At 39.7% G+C, this 19549-nt stretch overlaps 1 protein-coding gene across 1 annotated transcript in view; it reads right to left on the reverse strand.

The window, feature by feature from the left end:
• Nucleotides 1-3791: 3791 nt before the first annotated feature.
• Nucleotides 3792-19549, reverse strand: part of SSTR2 (somatostatin receptor 2) — a 46555-nt gene continuing 30797 nt past the window's right edge. The window contains exon 3 of the transcript XR_006102234.1: nt 3792-4719. The gene's annotated coding sequence lies outside the window, so the exon portion shown is untranslated. The remainder of the gene's footprint in view (nt 4720-19549) is intronic.

Raw genomic sequence — 19549 nt, forward strand, 5'->3', positions numbered from 1 at the left:
ACTACACCAAACAGAATCCTTAGTAATGTTTTTTGTACAGATATTGCCCATAAATTATCCTTCCCATGTATCATTGAATCTAATGGCAATGGTTGTGACATAAACAACTACCAAAGTTTACAGTGGGCCCTTGGTACCCAATGCGGTTTGGTTCTAGGACTCCCTGTGGATACTAAAATCTGTGGATGCTCAAGTCTCATGATATACAATGGCGTAGTGAAATGGTGTCCCTTATATAAAATGGCAAAATAGAGATTTGCTACTTGGGATTTATATATTTTTAAAAAAATATTTTTAAGCCATGGATGGTTGAATCCATGGATAAAGAGTGCATGGATAAGGACTGTATTCCTTTAAATACAATATCTTACGCACAGCCTAAATGTATTTACAAGTACATAGTTTCATGTGGTTAAAGTGAAAATTTGGTAAGATGTGATGTTTTTAAATAAATTGGTAAGATGTGATGTTTGTAAAATTGTTATTTAAAAAAAGTCCCTAAGACCTGACCTTTCTCTTCCCACTGAGCCTCATCCCACTCACACCATCAATTCTTCTGAGCTCCAGCATTTTAGAGATGCAGGCGAACACCACAGCGTACTTCTGCTAAAAGGCAAATATTTGGGGAGTAGTGGTGTCACCCCCCATTAGGGTGTCACCTGGTGTGGTCTGCACCCCAGCACCCCCTTAAGATGCCCCCGTGATAGGGTCATCACAAGTCAGGGTTGACCCAGAGGCACATAACAAATCACTCATCAAGTTATTCAATTGGTCTACTCTAACTGGGTCTACCAAGTGGATGTAGGCCTGTGCAATCAAGGAATTGGTTTCATAAATGTCAAGGAATCAGTTTTAAGAAAAAGGTGCTAGTGCTCAAAATCCGATGGAATCTCTGTCTGAGTAACGCATAAGTACTATATAGGACCTAGAGTAGCACCTAGGTCCTCACCCTTAACGATCATGCATAAATAGGTGGTTTGGATGGTTTTTTGTGGTCCTTTCCAAATCTACAATTCTATTATTTTTCCACACCTCAATCCTAACAACTGGCTTGTCGTTTTTGTTGTGTGCCTTTTCTGACTTGGCCCTAAAATGAAACACTGGGTTTTCTTGGCAAGATTTGTTCAGAGGGCATTTGCCTTTACCTTTCTCTGAGGCTGAGAGAGTGTGATCTCCCAAAGTCACCCAGTAGATTTCCATGGCCAGGCAGATTCAAACCACTTCTCTCCACTGGCTCTCTCCAGTAAACTGGTACTCAGTGGCCTGTTACAGACTGCCAAAATAAAGCTGCTTCGGGTCTCTTTGGAGGTATGCTGTTTAAATGATGCATGCATCCTAAGAATCCAGAAGCTGCACCAAAGCCGCACTCCAGTGCTTAGGAATGGAGTGTGGCTTTGGTGCGACCTCCGGACTCTTAGGACCCATGCATCATTTAAATAGCATACCTCCAAAGAGACCCGAAGCAGCTTTATTTTGGCAGTCTGTATCAGGCCAGTGTTTATTGTCTCCAAAGGTTTATTGCCTCCAAACGATCATGGCTAATAGCAGTTCTATTTTTCCATAAATTTATTTGTTCGGCTATATCCTGGAGGACAATAAATTTCATGAAATGAACATATATGTGATTGCGAACCGCCGTTGTCTTCTTTCTGGAAACCTTGTATTACTTGGTTGATCCAGGAGGTGGAGATATGATCACAATGTTTCAATCTGTAAAAGATAAAGCATCAACTGTCCTCCCAAAATTGTTTAAGAAATTGAGAGAAAAACATAATTTATCTTCCTCCAACCTCTCAATCCCCAGTTTGGTAGAGAATTTAATACTGATTTTCCACCAAGAAGTTTGGTTTATTCAAACAATGCGACTGAATAGATAAACGTTTCACTATTAAAGTCCAAAGTACTGAATAGAAAGGAACATTTATGAAAGGTTGACATTTTAAGGGCAATGCTGAGAGGGAGGGATTTAAAACATGCGTATGAAACAGTTTGTGCTGCTTTAAACTGACTGCCTTACATTGGTTTAAGGAACAGTAAAATGCAACATACAGCATTCTCAAATCAAACCCAGACAGGGTTGCAGATGTGAAGGCATCCCACTTTCTTTGTTGAATCTTGACATTTCTGGGTATGAGCAAAAGGTCAGTGTCCACCACTCTTCAGAGGAAGGCTTCCCACAGGTTTATATTGTTAAGGCAACCACTTTGCAACTAACCCCCAGATGTTAGATTATTAACACTCACATTATAGGAGCCAAAAGCATCTCTCGGTCTGCTCTTGTAGTTTCTAAAAGGCAAACATCCATTATCCTTAATGAAGCTCGCTGCTACCCTCCCTCCTCAAATAATGGGATATATTAATAGGCTGAAAGCCATCCAGCTTTTTCCAAAGACAAATTATTTTAACTAGCATTTATCAGTGTACTTCTCACAGCAGTCCCAGCATTATGAGGGCTTAAAATGTATTGATTCAAGGAACAAAGTGCTTGGCTCTGTCAGCTCTCATTCACATCCATGAGGTTTCCTGGAATAAACCTCTTGTATTAGGTTACAAATGTGCTGGTTAGACTGTTAGAAAACAGTTTGGATTTAGTTCACTTAGAGCAGAGCCTCTAAAGATTGGGGTTTGGGATCTACTTTCCAAACCATTCAGTGCAGAATAGTTTCAGTAATCCATAGCATTCCTCCAGAGTGAAAGCATAAAGTCATATTGGCAGCGCAATCGAAGATTCATTTACTTGGAAGCAAACCACGTATATACAAGAGGATCAGAGATAATGTTTTTCTGTCGTTGTTGTTGTTGTTGTTGTTGTGTGGTTTCGAGTCATTTCTGACTTATGGTGACTCTAATGGGGTTTTCTGGGGCTGTGAATGTGTGTCCTCATTGCACCTGGAATTCTCTTCCATTTTCTTCTTTCTTTTTGGTGCTGTCACAGGTTGTTGTCGTTCATTGCAATCAAGTCTACAGTATTGAGAAATCTCCAAGATCCTGTTATTAACAGCCTTGGTGGGGTCTTGCACACATAGGACCATGGCTGTCTGGATTGAATATATATACCTGTAATGTAGTCGTCTTCTTTTCCTACCACCTTCCATTTCCCCCAGCATTATTGATATGTTATCTCATGACATGTCCAAAGTACAATAGCCTCAGTGTAGTCATTCTGCCTTTTAGGAAGAATTCAGGATAGATTAGCCCTTGGATGCATTTATTTGTGCATTTTGGGCAGCCCATGGTATTTGCAGAACTGTCTTCCAGTACCACGTTTGAAATGAGTTGCTCCTCTTCCTGCCCCTTGCCTTCATTGCATAGCTTTCACAAATATACTTGGAGACTGGAAATACTATGGCATGGATGATTCTTACTTTGGTATACTCACTCAGACATAATGCAGTTTGGCATCACTTTTAAGTGCTGTAGCTGCAGCCTATGGAATGCAGGAATTTGTAGTTTTACAAGGTCTTTAACCTTCTATGACAAAGAGTGTTGGTGCCTCACAAAATTACAGATCCCAGGATTCTGTAGGATGGAGCCATGAAGGTTACAATTGTGTCAAACTGCCTTGTTTCTACATGCACCCTCAGAAGTACATCTGCACTGTGGCTCCATCTGCACTGCAGAAATAATCCAGTTTGACACCACCTTAACTGCCATGGTTCAATGCTATGGAATTCTGGGGTTTGTAGTTTATTGTGGCACCATAGCTCTCTGACAGGGAAGGCTAAATGTCTCACAAAACTACAGTTCCCAGAATTCTATAACATGGAGCCATGACAGTTAAAGCCCTATCAAACTGGATTATTTCTGCAGTGTGGATGCAGCCTCATTACAACTTGCTCCCTCATAAGGATTTGCCATAGGGGTAGGCAAAATGCAGCCTGTGGGACACAGATGGCCCTTAGAAAACCCATTGTGACCCCTGCCACTAGGCGATGAAGCCCATTTATGTGAGATTCCTGCAAACAATATTCTCTTTTAAAACAGGGAGCACATTCTATATACTATATACTTGTTTTAGTGTGAAAATGGGGTATGCTATTTTTAACGCCATTGTTGCTGCAACTAACAAGGGAGGGGGCATGCAGACTCTTGCCGGTTCTTGATATATAGGAGCTTTGCACTGCTAACCTATGCAAAGATATGTGGGAATAAGCCTCCTTAAAAGAAAAGATGCACCCAAATGTCTTCTCAGACTCTGCAGTTACCAGCATCAACATTGGGACACCAACTTATTTGTCTAGTTTGCTTGGAAGGGGCAAAATTGGTTGTTACTTTTGCTTATCAGGTGTCAAAAGGTCTAATCTGAACTGCAGAATTAATGCAGTTGGACACTGCTTTAAGTGCCATGGCTCCATCGTATGCAATCCTGGGAGTTATAGCTTGCTGTGGCACCAGAGCTCTCTGGCAGAGAAGGCTAGATATCTCACAAAATTACAAATCACACAATTCCATAACATTGAGCCATGGCAGTTAAAGCAGTGTCAACTGGCATTATTTCAGCAGTGCAGATTAGACCAAGGTGACAGCATCACGGCTTCTCTGTCTGTCAATAGCCTTGTTGCCCTCCCCCCCCCCCCAAGATGGCACTAGGTACAGAATCATTCCTGGACATCATGGGGCGGAGGGGAGGATGATGGCCACCTCATAAAACAGCAGCCCTATTGATGGTTGCCTTTTCTTCTCTCTACCATGCCATGAAACTGTATTGCACCTGAGACACTGTGGAGAAAAGACAATGGTAGGTAGGTTACTATAACAAAGACTTTCAAAAAAATTAAAGGCCACGTGTCAAGGGCAAAATACACACACACTGTAAATTTCAAATGCATACTACATAGTCTGGATCACTTGATCCTCCCAAATAATCAATAATGCTATTTCAGCTATTTTAATTCAGTTCTACATCTGAGTGAATTCTCCTACTCAGACAAGTGACCTTAGGCCTGTTACAGACTGCCAAAATAAAGCTGCTTCGGGTCTCTTTGGAGGTATGCTGTTTAAATGATGCATGGGTCCTAAGAGTCCGGAGGTCATGCCAAAGCCACACTCCATTCCTAAGCACTGGAGGGCAGCTTTGGTGCAGCTTCCGGATTCTTAGGATGCATGTATCATTTAAATAGCATACCTCCAAAGAGACCCAAAGCAGCTTTATTTTGGCAGTCTGTAACAGGCCTTAGAGTGGTTTGACATCCTACTCAAAGCTACATTCAAGTGCTTGGGACGAGCACAATTGCAGCCAGTGTGTATTTCCCCTTTTAACCATTTTATTAATTTCAGTAGGTTTTATGATCATGGCCACTGAGAAAGAACTTTATGATCTGTACTTTCATAATTTAACATGGTCTAATTTATTTTATGGCAATATAAAACCTCTCCATCTTTATTCTCCACTACAAATCATCGGAGCACTATACTACACTTGTGGAACACACACACACACACACAATGTTCTTTTCCAGCAGATTTCAAGTGGATGCTTTTCATGTAGAAATTTCTAAACCATGGTCTTCATGTTGCTTGTTCATGTGGAATCTCTAAGGATTTCCTGTAGGCTCATAAGCACCCCCATAAATGCTCTGGCCCCAATACCTTGTAAGCTGGAAGTCACTTATTTCTCATTTGTTTTGTTTTTTGATATTGTGGTAGTTTGTAGTTGGTAGGTATACTTTTGATGTATGACTTTTTTGTATTCTTATGCTATATATTTTATATGTTTAAATTTATGTGTTAAAAAAAAAGTGCTCTGCCTTTGGATATAAGTAGGGATTCCAATCTGTGTTATAAATGATAGATGCAATTTGAAGAGATGCAAATTTTTTCCCCTGAAGATTTTGTTCTTAGCAGATGTACCTGCAGGATCTCCAAGTTGTTATTTAAATTGCCTCAAAGTCCAAAAGCAATTTGGATAGTTCACGCAAGTTTTAAAAATAGGTTGTGGGTTAAGCTTTTCACATTTCAAAATTCTTAAGTTAATTTCTAAATGACTTTTTAAAACAAACAAACAAAGAAACCTAAGAGTAAACTATCCGAGATATTAAATTCTTATTTAAAATCTAGCAGTGGGCCCTTGGTATCCGCTTGGGTTTGGTTTCAAGACCCCACCACCATCACCACCACCACAGAAACCAAAATCTGTGGATGTTCAAGTCCCGTTATACACAATGGCATTGTAAAATGGTAAAATCAAGGTTTGCTTTTTGGCATTTTTATATTTTTTGAATATTTTCAAGCTGTGAATGCTTGAATCCATGGATAAAAAATCTATGGATACTGAGGACTAATTGTAATGATACCCAGTGGTTTTCTGGATTACAACCTCCAAGTATAGAATTGTAGACATCTTAGAATTAAATATAGAATATTCAGTTTAGGATTTGATTTGGTTAGTCTTCTTTTCCACATGGCAATTGGAGTTACTCCACATTTCCCATTCTTGTGTTAACAACTCAACATATGTTCCCAAGCCTTTTCATCTTGGAAACTTGTACAACTGATCCATTTGACAGTTATGAATTGCCACATCTGTTGCACCATCAAAATATTCCTCTTCCGGTCAACTAGAGATCCACCTCTTTGATCAACCATTTCCATGAGGCTGTGGGCTCTCCAATGTTGAGCAAAGCCACTAAGATGAGAGATTTTTCCACCTAGTCCACAGATCATGTATCTGTGAGCAGCCCCAATATGGGGGGTGGTTAGGCCAAGTCTCTACAAAATCTTTTCCTCATCCCTCTTGCTTACACACTGTTATGAAATTATTCTTCTGTCACGAAACTGAGAAGATTATCAACATTTTTTGTTGCATAATTAAAAATAAACACAGATGTAATTATGTGCTTCTTGATTGCAATTAATTCTGTGGCAACGAGGCCCAGAGTGGAATAATTGCATGCTCCTTCCCCAACAAGATCCAAGGCAAAGTATGGCTGGGGGAAGAAGGAAAAATCCTGTGGCTTTTCAAAAAATGATTTGACAAGTGTCTTGTAGTAAGAACTTGCTTGAGATGGAAGTAATAAAGATGGATGACGGAAGCAATAAAACAGGCTGTTAGCTAGGAAAATCATGCATCATAACTCAATTACCTGTATCAGTTAATCTGTAATGTATCTCAGTCTTTTCTGACATGACAGAGTGAGCATGGTTTTGTCAGGGATCTGAAGGGATAAAACACAGCACACAGGGAAATGCTTGATGTGTGTGTGTTTGGCCATGAGCATTCAGCAGAAGGACAAGGTTGATTAGCACAGCTGATGCTCATTGGCTCAAGGACACTTCAGTGTCTAGGTGCATGTAGCCATGGATGATGAAACCATGTGTCTGGATTGCACAGGGGACACATGACATGGTTACACACCTGAACTCACTGGGTTTGGGAGACCACATGGTCTGGAGACAATATAAACCCAGGGGTTGCAAGGGATAGCTTGTGGGTTTGAAGTAGGAGTTGGATTGGTATGTTTTGGAGTTTTAGAGATCTGGTTTTGTATTATAGCACTGTGAATAAAGAGCACTTTGGGGATTTTGTTTCTCTGGTGGCTTATCAGAAGAAGCTACAGCATTGGTTTGCTGTGTGTCCCCGAGGTTCTGACATTGCTGCAGTTTCTGGAAAACATCCATTGCGGTCATCCGCAATTGGACTTTGGAGCCACGCTTCAGCTTCTGGAAATTGCCAGCTCTGCTACAAGGGTCTGATTTAATAATAATAATAATAATAATAATAATAATAATAATAATAATTTGTTTTATTTATATACCGCTATAGGACTCGTTTGAGTTGCTGACAGTTGGTTGTTGGACCCCAGCAGTTGCGTTGACAGGTTTGTAGTGTTTCCAGCTAAACTTCGTTCCTCCATACTAGTTGCTCCCAAATGATTAAGGCACACTAGTGGGAAAGGGTGTGTATTTTGGGGAACCCAAGTGAAGTTCTGTTCATGTCACTATTATAGGTATTATTTATTCATTTATAACCTATCTTACCCCAATAGTGAGACTCAAGGTGACTTACAAAAGTTACCCACACACATGTATAAACAATGTAATAAAATATATTGGTTCACACTATTCCCAGTACTTTGTAATTTACCACTTTTCTGAGAGTAACATTCAGATGAGTTTGGAGAAAAATGACTCTGATTCACACCACTTTATTGGAAAAAAAACAGAATATGTTTTTCAAATGGATGCAGTTCATTCACAAATCTTCCCCCCCCCCAAACCAGTTTTGCACTTCCATTGTCTACAACAATCCCTTTCAGAAAGGAGATTTTACAGCTAGAACACTTTATAAAAGTACATATACAAATAGGAGGGGGGGAAAGCAAGCCTGTACAGGAAAATGATTTGCTAACACTGATGTCACAGTTTAAAATGTATAACATGTAATACAGCAAGCACAAATACAGTACCTATAAAGAACATAAATAACTCTACTTCTCATGTCGGTTGTTTGGAAGCAACTTCAGCACTGAGGACCCCAAAGTTCAGAATGCCACAGAGGCTGGGTCCTTAATCCTCAATAGTTCATCACATCAAATCTAATCCAAAATGTTCTGCTGCCTGAGATAAAGCAGCAAAATGTGCTTCCCACCCAATCAGTTCAAGATGCATAGTACCCAAAAGCCATCTGAATTATTTTGGCACATAAGGCAGAAAATCCCACAATCACATCTCTCAATCACCAGTAGTACAAACACAATAATAACAAATTGCATAAAGAACAATTTGCTGTTTTCCCCAAAATCTGCCACCTTGAAGCAGCTGCTTCATCTTTCTTAATGATAAGGCAGTTTCAGCATCCTACTGATTTCAGTGGTGAAAGTGCACTTTTGGACATCATGAATTCAGTCCTTGTCTCAGTTTGGGTATGCCTAAGGCAAAGGACATGACATGATAAAAGTAAAAAGTATAGTTGATTTTCCCCAACTAACATCCATAGCCAGGTCAGTCACCATTGCTATCAGTGTGCATTTTCCACTCCTGTTTAAACAGTGCAAGTCAATGCCTTTGCACTTCAAGAAAGCAGATATAGTAGAAAGGCTCGGGAAACATTCTAACTAGAAGGAGTTCAGCTCAGGAAGAAATTAGCAAGGAAGGATGTGGAAATGAAAAATATCTGAACAGATTCTGGTGAAACACTTCAAATTTAATGGCATGGATTCTGTTACCCATTTGTTCTTTTCATGTTTCTTATTTGCCTAACATGCATAGCAGAGAATCACTTCCCAGCAGTTCTCTGTTAAATCAAAAACCACATTTGTGATTAACTAGCTAAATATGCAATAGGTTAAGAGTTATTTTCATCATCTGATCTCTAATCTTTTTCATGGACCATTTTCAGCATTACAATTTCAAACTATACTGGTGCAATTTCACTATACCATGAAATGCTACAATGAGATCCCATTACCCCGGCAATTATGCATTTGTGGATCACAGATATGTGAAGGCTATACCCTTCTGTTCTAGTGTATTGTTATACAGGTTAAGTCTTCCTTATCCAAAATGCTTGGGACCAGAACTGTATTGGATTTTGGAGATTATATATTCTCTCTCTCTCTCTCTCTCTATTTCTGGATTATGGAATACCTGTATTTGCATATATGCATATAATGAGATATCTTGGAGATGGGACCCAAATCTAAACACAAAATTCATTTATGTTTCATATACACCTTATACACAGAGCCTGAAGGTAATTTTATACAATATTTTAAAAAATAATTTTGTGCATGAAGCAAAGTTTGTGTACATAGAACCATAGAAAACAAAGGAGTCACTAGTTCGGCTACCCATGGGATGATGATGATGATGATGATGATGATGATGATGATGATGATGATTTTGTATTTTGGAATTCCAGATAAGGAGAACTCAATCTGTACCAACTGCTACAGGCCTAGAAGGTAATTTGTATCTGAAATAATCTGCATGCCAAATTTTTGTTCAGTCAGTGTACAACATATTATCAAATGCACAATCAAACAGGTAAATAGAAAGTTACAAGAATGTGCAGAAACCATAGAAATTGAGGAGAAAGCCAAAAGAATCAAATACTATTGTAAACTAACAACAAATCCATTTGCAAGAATATATATTGCTAAAGTCCCACTTATCATGATGATCCTTGATAGTGCAAAGGAGAGAACTGATAAGCATGTATTCTAACCAAAGCAAAATGACAGATTCCATGTGTTGATAGATAGTCACTTCTTTATCTTCTACTTTAAAGTAATAAGAAATTAAAGAAGTAATCATCTATCAGCAAGTGGAGCCTGCCTCCTATTTTGCTTTTGATGGTTGATGATGCACCTGTTTGCTATTCTATCATTTGGGAACTACACTTAACCTTCTAAACCAAGATCTTGATCCATGTACAGAGTCCTGATTCATGTGTTAAATAATATATCATCATGGAAGTTTTGTATGATTGGCAATCCTTGCCAGTTTTTAGTTTGTTGAACCTCAACAGTATATCATTTACACACAGATGCCAGAATCCTGTTAACCTCAGCAAGAGTAGACCCATTGAATCAATTGTTGTGAGGTGTTTCAACACAAAAGGTAAATCCATTGCACAAATCACTGCAGTAGATGTTAGATGTGGAGACTGTTGTTGTTATCACCATCACCATCATCACCAGCACCAGCACCATCTTTCTTAAAGGAGAAGGAGGGCTGAGGTGGTGGTGAAGAGTAAACATGGAACAAACCCCAGCTGGTCTAGTATTCCACCCAATGTGGCAGTGTTCACTGTAGTCTGCAAATGCTACACAATTTATTATTATGGGAGATGTTTATACAACAGCAAATTATAGTTCCATATAAAAAGTTTCTTATCTGTAGTGGGCAAAAGTTAATAAGACTTTAGGAAGAGGAGGAAAAGACAATACTGAACATTCACATCACTATGACTAATGACTATAATTCAACTGATTTCTTTTATGAGTGGCTTGCATTGAAGTACAGATGGAAACCCTCTGGCCCATGGGCCAGATGGAGCCTTCATCATTTCCCATTCTGCTTCTTCTGCTGTTACTTCTTATTAGCTGTCATTGGAAATAAAAACTGAAGAAGAGTGGGAACCTCTTGCATGTAAGTGAGCTCTCACTTGCAGCCCAGGAACCTGCTCATAGTAAGCTGAGTAGAGCACCCAAGATATACAAAGCTACAGGCATATCCTTTCCCTGCCTGTGATGTGTTGGACATCCAGGTGCTAAACCCAGCCATCATTTGCTAAAGGCTTAAGTGGACGAAGACAACATGTTATAAGGCAAGCGATCATTCCCATCACAGAACAAAGTTATAGAATATTCCAAACAGGAATATTTCCCATTGTAAATCCCACTCTATGGCATCATCTTCCTGCTTGCATTCAGATCAGCTCATCTGTATAATTTATCTGTATAAATTTTTAGGGCAGGAGTGGGAATAGTATGGTCCTCCAGTTGTTGTTGTTGGACTGCAACTCTCATCATCATCAGGCACCATAGCTAGTGGGGACAAATGAATGGTGAGAATTGTAGTTAAGTAACATCTGAAGGACTATACAATTCCCAGTCCTGCGTTAGAAGTCTTGCAAAAGTTTTTAGTTAGAGGTTTGAATGTATTTCTTGGAGATTACTTTTAATTGTTTTATTGCAATTACAACAGCAGTGTTATTCAAAAGCTTATTCTTATTTATGCTAACCTACCTAACCACCAACCTAAATGTGTGTGTTTGCATAAACATGCACATGTGCACACACTACACATCTTCTCTGCAGAAGGAAAAACTGAACACCATGCAGTTAGTCTGGGCAGGCAGAATTTTGAATACAATGTTAGATCTCTCTCTGTTCCTCCACTGTTTCAGAATCAAGGCATATTTTAGGATAATCGACTTGTTAAATGTGCCTCATGCTCATTGTTGCACAGCAATGTCATTTTCAGAGGCTTTGTTGTTGTGTGTCATCAAGTCATTTCCAACTTATGAGGACCTTAAGGCGAACCTATCATGGGGTTTTCTTGGCAAGAATTGTCCAGAGGAGGTTTGCCTTTGCTTTCCTCAGTGTGACTTGCCCAGTGGGTTTCCTTGGTTGAACAAGGATTTGAACCCTGGTACTAGGCTTGTAGTCCTACACTCAAACCACTATACCACACTAGCTTTCCTTTCAGAGGCTACATTGGAACAGTCATCAACATTCATTTGCAACAGACAGAGTAGGGTGGAAAGACCATGCATGCAGGGTGAATTCAGTGCTTCAGTTTGCCACAACACAAAATGAAGTGGTCTTATAGACCCATTCAGCTTCTATTCCCAGACTGACTTTTTGAGAGGAGGGTTGTAAGCTGAGGTGGAATGCTGAATTGACGAACTGGAGGGATATGATGCTAGCACCACTGAATAAAGATGATGAAGAAGAAGTATTAGGAAATATAACTAAATGGCTCAATCTGAAAATACTTGGAGTTCAGGAAGGGCAGGGTTACCATCACACATGATACAGGAAGCAGGCAACAATACTTTCTGTATTTTTAAGTAGACAAATTATTGAACTTTAAAATGTGCAATGTTAAATTCACCCATAGCCCCATTCACGACACAACAGAGAAAATAGTGTGAGTATGAAGAAATCTCAGAGAGCATATGTCAAGTTGCCCGAGGCAGTAAGGCTGTCCTATTGACCTATATGGGGAGAGAATGTTGTACTGTACTTGGACTGAAGTAACCTGATGCGTTTCCCACAAAATCAGATCAAACACTGGGAACATTTGGCAATGGTCCACATGTCCCCAGGGAGTCCCACATTAATGTTGCCTTTTCAGAGCTCTGCTGCTGTTTTCTCTTATTTCACTGCAGTCTGTAGATATATTTTGGAGTCTTAGAAAGCAGCAATTACCAAGAACTGAGAAGTAATCATGACTGCTCTCTACTGAGGAGGAAAGCTCTCTGATGCCTTCCAGATGTTTTAGAGCACAGCTTTAATCAGCAATGGCAGGTATGGCCAATGATAAGAGATTATGGGGCTTGTGGTCCAAAACATCTGGAAGGCAATGGGTTTCCTGCCTGTGTGCATGGATGCAGCTTTCTTATCTTCCACACATTTCTGCTTTCCTCACATTAATAGGAAGCTGGTTCAGCCATTACCTTCAAGGAGGCCCATACTGCAATTGTAGGAAGGAGAGAACACGGCTCCTCAAAAAGCATATGATTAATCCTTTAACACTTGGACTATGGCTAAGTGGTGTGTGTGTGTAGACATGTGTACACACATTGGGTAAACATAACAAAAGTGCCTAGAGCCGTACAGAAATGATACCATATCAGCCAGAAGATCTAAGGGTCTATACTACATAAAGACAAACAGACTGGGTAAAAGGGAGACACCAGCAGCTATAAATGAATAAAAATGGGAAACCCCAACAGCAAGATAGTACAGTGGATGTATCCATGGGCGTTTGGTTCCAGGATCCCCTGTGGATACCAAAATCCATGGATGCTCAATTCCCATTAAATACAATGGTGTAGTAAAATTGTGTCTCTCATATAAAATGGCAAAATCAAGGGTTGGTTAAGGATGTTTTTTTAAAAAAAATATTTTCAAACTAGTTGAATTTGTGTATAAAGAATCTGTAGATATGGAGGGACTACTATACTGGAGGATTGGTGGGAGGGGGAGTGCTACTATGGCACATGGACTGCCAGGAAGCAGTGCTTGAAAATCATTGCAGCAAAAAAAGCCCATTTCCTGAGAAGAAAGAGGCTGGATGGTGCCTCTTCCTTGCCCAGTGACATTGTAGGAACTTGTGGGGAGCCAGATGTGGGTTATGAAGGCAAAAGACCTGTTCTGTCTCCCCCTCCCCTTCCAAAGCAATGCGTATGTGTATACTGTTGGTTAATGACATGGTGTTTCCATGGCTACCCATTGCTTCTGATCAGGACATATAGCTGCACACACATCACTTATATAAGGAATTCAGTAGCTAATGGAAAAGCAAGGTGCTGCTCCCATTTCTGAAGATGTCTAATCTACCCAGGCAGCAGCGTGCTGCATTCCTATTACACCAACCCAGCCAGGGGTCTCTTGAGAGTACTATTTTTTTCTTTTTAAAATTTAAATTCAGTTTTAGTTATGGAGAGGGGAGGGGAGAAACAATATAATATATTGACATGGCATCAACTATACAAAGAAAAAACTTCAACAAAGAACAATTAATAATGGTACGAGACATAGTTTTGCCAAATGAGTACAAGAAAATACGTACTCTAAATCGATGCCAAAGTGTCATCGCTAGAAAGGAAATCAGACATGATGTATCTTTCCATAAGATTGCTTGAGCAGTTGGAGTTTGAAATTATCTTGAAAATATTTTTACAGTATCTTTACAAACATTACTCTCTCTCCAAGCACGGGGCCATACTCCCACCAGCACCTCACAAATCAACTGGTCCTGTCCTGGGGGGGAAAAAGCAAGGCTGCCATCTTTCGGCAAGACAAAGTCAATAAAGCCAAAGAAGAATAATGAGTAAGCCTTCAGTGGCAACTGTTCAGCAAGGAGAACCATTTGGTCAGCAAGAATAGGCCAAGACTGATTTTAAAAGACCAGAAATAGCAAATACATTTCTATACTGCTTATCAGTGCACAGAAAGCCTCAGGATTTGTCCCTGTTCTTTCTTGTGTTATTTTGGAGATCCATACCTGTTTTGTTTCTCCCAGCTCCCAGTACAATCAGAGACTTTTTCTACCAGATTCGCAGGTTGATTAATTTTGATGCAGTAGAAAATTGGAAAGAACAGCTGCATCCGCACTGCAGAAATTATCCAAGTTGACATCACTTCAGCTGCCATGGCTCGATGTTATGGAATTCTGGGATTTGTAGGGTTTTTAAAAGATATTTAGTCTTCTCTATCAAAGAGGTCAGATGCCACAACAAATAACAGATCTCAGAATTCCACAGCATTGAGCCACAGTGATTAAAGCGGTGTCAAACTGGATTATTTTTGCAGTTCAGATGCAACCAACAGGTACAAAATCTGGGATATTTCAATCAGTATGGATGTGCCAGCTGCCTTTGGTCAGCCTAGCTACCCCATTTCAAAGGACAGTGATTCTGCATTGTGAGAAAAACTGGAATTCAATCTCCAGTTTAAATACACCCCTGATAGGAACAGATTATAAATCATGAGAAAAATCTCTGTCCTCAATACCCTGGAGAGCATGGATGGGAATCATGTGCCACCGCCTCTCCATATCACCCCCAATAAATGTTTGAATACATTTCTTAGCATCCTTCATCCTTGGCTATTGTGGGTGGAGTGGGTAGGAAATGCAGTCTGAACTCACGAAGGGCCTCATACTCCAATTTCTGCCTTGAACTATAGGCAATAATAGGCTAGACATGGACATATACTCTGACCTGGTAAAAGGCAGTGTCCTATTTTACACTGAACCTTTTAAGCTGAGTGGCAACACTGTGCAATTGCACACTCACCAAAATATGCTACTGAATGCACAACTGAATGTGCACCCTGTGCACATCAATGTGCATGGCCATCTGCATGTGTAATGGCATTTCGTGTGCCACTTTGGTTCAACAGAAGTGAATGCAGACATTCCACATAAGACAAAAATGCCCAGTCACTTCCATAGGGAAACTTACACACATATAGGACACCACCAAGATTCTGGACATTGTCTCAAATTCATCATACTTCAAGATCCCCAACTTCACCCAAACCAACCATAACCTATCATCTCAATTTATCCATCAATGTGCTGACTTTGCTTATTGGGAGAAAATGCTAATCCTGAATGCTGGAGAACATTTGGTATGAAATCAGCACCTTGAATCTTTCTGCACAAAACCCAGTAATTTGTAAACTGGACCATTCCCCTCCTTAATGGAATTTGGGACAGAGATGGAAAAAGATGGAAGCATTTGGAAAACATAAAAGAATTACAAGTGGAAGACAATGATGTTTAGATTTGCCATAAAATTAAGTAAAGGATGATAGAAAATTGCACCATAAAAGCCTTGTTTGTAAGTACCTATAAATACCACAAAAAAAAGTGCTGTTTCACCATTGAGTTGCCTCGTCCTCAATGCACTTCAAGTACATTGTCCACTTGTAAGAAAAACAAACTGCAAGACTATGTTTATTTCTCTAAAAATTCATTTTACCTCTTGATATCACCACGTCAGAAACATTCAGAGGAACAAGTGGGCACTAGGTAGCACAGCCCTCTACAGCTTTTCCCCAGTAGAACAGCACTTAGAACAGCAATAGAACTGCAGAACTATTTTATTCCTTAGTGTTCACTACAGAAGAGAAAAATATACATTCATTTACATACTAGCAAAATATTATCCAGCTATCTCTAGTGCCATTAAAATGTTCTGACTTTGCTGTAATAGTTGTGTAGAACAGGAGAATTGTTGGCAACATTGGACAATGATACAGCCACAGTTAATCACTTTTAAGTCTATTGATTTTAGTAGCAGAGTGTCAGTTTGTGCTTAGAACTTACCACTGAAACCAACATCTTGTCAAGTACTTATTTGCAGCTTCATTGTGCCACTTGTATGAATAAAATGGAATTATCCACAGGGAAATAACAAATATCCAGATAGACAGCAGAGGAGTAAGAGATGCCCTGCTAACCAGGGAGGTCATATTATAGATCTTTTTCTTTGTTCCAAATTTTGAAAATAAAACAAAATGTTCTTTTCCCTTGTGTTCTTAAAAGACTTCATTTGATGCCTTGCACTACATGTTACCTTTCCTGTCTGAAAGGCACTTTCAGAAGAACAGACTGAAAGAGCTGGGTATGTTTAAATTTAGAAAAAAGGGAGAGTCTAATTCATCTCTGAAATATCAGTTGTTGGTGTGTGCTTTCAAATTTTTTCCAACTCTTAGTGACCCAACTAAATAAAACATAATAGGCAAACTTATTATATTTTATTTAGATTTCCTGCATGGCAGGGGGTCGGACTGGATGGCCCTTGAAGTCTTTTCAAACTCTATGATTCTATTTTTTTTGCAAGATTTGTTTAAAGGAGGTTTGATATTGCCATCCTCTGAAGTTGAGAGAGTGCAATTTGTCCAAGGACATCAAAAAACCCACCAAAAACCATCCAGTAAGTGTTCATAACCAAGGATTTGAACCCTGATCTCCAGAGTTGTAGTTCAATGCTTCAAACCACTACACCAAAATGGCTTAGCATATCAGCTAGCAACTTTCAATTATTTTAAAAGGAAAGGAAGAGGGAAACCAGAGACCCAACCTACCCTAGCCATCAAGAACAAGGCAATAACTAGTGGATTAAAAACTACAGAAAACATAGTGCAAATCCAAAGACTATGAGATGTTTCTCAGTTTGCCAGTGCTCCATTATTCTAAGAATGCTGGACTTCCGTGTCAACCTGAAAACTACAGGATGTTTTTGTTGGAGGTATCTGATAGAGATAAATAAATTCAACATGATTTATAATACAGTGGACCCTTGCTTTGGTTCCAGGTCCTCCCCGTTGGATACCAAAATCCATGGGTACTTAAATCCCATTATATTCAACTTTGTAGTTTGTCTAAACAGCAAAATCAAAGTTTGCTTTTGGGGGTAGGGATTGAATATTTTCACATTGTGGTTGATTGATTCCATGGCTATAGAATCCATGGATCTGGAAGGCAGACTGTACCCACAGAGTCTAGTCACAAGACAACCATTTGGTGACCAAAAGCAACAGAGGACTGAGCTCCTGTACATGAAATAGGTAGGCATGTTGGCAGATTGTGAAGCTTTGCTAGTCTCACTTGGAGTAGAAATTTTGACTCAGAGGAACTTGCTAAATCAAAACCTATGTATATTCGTGATTCAATGGATTTACTCTAGGTTATGCATTTAGACCTCTTTCATATGCAAAGATAAGAAATGATGCATCTATGAAATTTCTCTAATTTTCATAATGATTAGCTAAGGTTCCAGAGACTTGTCATCTGGTGTATATATCATCTCCTTATTTGACTTGCCCATGTCTTGTTTTATAATCTGTAAACAGTTTAGAAGGAAAAAATCAGAGTTATATAACCATCTGACATCAACAAGTTTTTGTGGCCACCAAAGCACAGTGGGATGTAATCCTGAAATTAATGCAAAATAAATAAATTAATATGACAGACCTCTTATCCCACCAGAACCAATTAGTCTGACAACTTGTTCTTTAAAAAGTGCTGTCTTTGATCCCATCTTCCCCCTAGTTATTGACTGTCCACAGAGACCTGTTTACACCATGGTTTGAAATCTAGCATCTCTTGTTTTATGAATTAGCAGTCAGCTGTTCTCCATCCTTCAGCGACATATCTCCCCACAATACTGAAAGCAATAGTAACAACAAGCAATGCCCTTCCATCAGCTCATTGAAGGCTGCCACCACAGTGAAAAAATAATGCAGTTTGACACTGCTTTAACTATCATGACTCCATCTTATGGATTCTTGGATTTGTAGTTTGTTGTGGCACCAGAGCCTCTGACAGAGAAGCCTAACTATCTCACAAAACTACAACTCCAGTTGAGCCATGGCAGTTAAAGTGGTTTCAAACTGCATTAATTCTGAAGTGTAGATGCAGCCTAAGACAGGAAATAAATTTAAATTAGCACCAAATTTGAAGGTTTTAAATGTACAGAGAGAAGTGTATGTGTGGGAGAAGAGAAGGGTGGAGAAAGGGTGGACCAGAGCAGGAATGGAAGAAGAATTCTCCCTCCCCACCCATTGACATCCTAGGGAAGATCTCTTCCCTCAAGATAATCTTTAGTTTGGGAAGAGAAGGACCATGTTTGAGTACATGTATGAAAGGCAAAGTCACTAGATGTAGTCCTAAAAAGTTGTAGAGAAAAGGGAACTTTGGCAACTGCTGTGACACATGTCTCAGCTCCAACTCAATGCAGCATGACCAGAAGCACTTCCAAAATCACCTACAGGAACCTTGTGTCCTTCTGCATCTTGTCTTCAGGAAACTATATTAAAGCTGCTTTCAGCATTTGCCAAGGAACTCTTGTTTAGCTGCCATGGATCCCTAACATGCTGCGAAGGATTGTGGGGCAGGGGCATGCTACAGCACTAGGAACTTGCTAACTGCATTACCAACTCTAATAGGCTTCCAGCTGGACCTGCAGGGTTTCAATAGTTTCCTTGCATAAACAAAGAGAGCACTTCACAAGACACCTATCATTCCCCTGAGGCTGCCTATTGTAGGGGAAGACCCGTACCAGTGAGTAAGCTGTCTTTGCAGAGAAGCTGGTCCACTATTTCTGATCAACTCTCATTCAAGAACACAACCCAAGTTCAGTGGGCAATAATGTGGAAGCTGCTGTCCTCAAGGAATGCTAGAAAGTCAGTGAAAACATTGCTGAGGATTCCAATTCTATTTCTCATCCATCCAACTCTCAATGGCTTTGCAATCAGATGAGAGGCTCAGCTAAGAGGAAGCTTTTCATTAACCAGCTGAATCAACACCGCAGGTGCTTCCAGATGGAATATGACTATGCCATTCCCTGCCCCAAACACAGATT

This window comes from Sceloporus undulatus, chromosome 2 (genome assembly GCF_019175285.1).
Source record: "Sceloporus undulatus isolate JIND9_A2432 ecotype Alabama chromosome 2, SceUnd_v1.1, whole genome shotgun sequence".
NCBI classification, from domain to species: Eukaryota; Metazoa; Chordata; class Lepidosauria; order Squamata; family Phrynosomatidae; genus Sceloporus; species Sceloporus undulatus.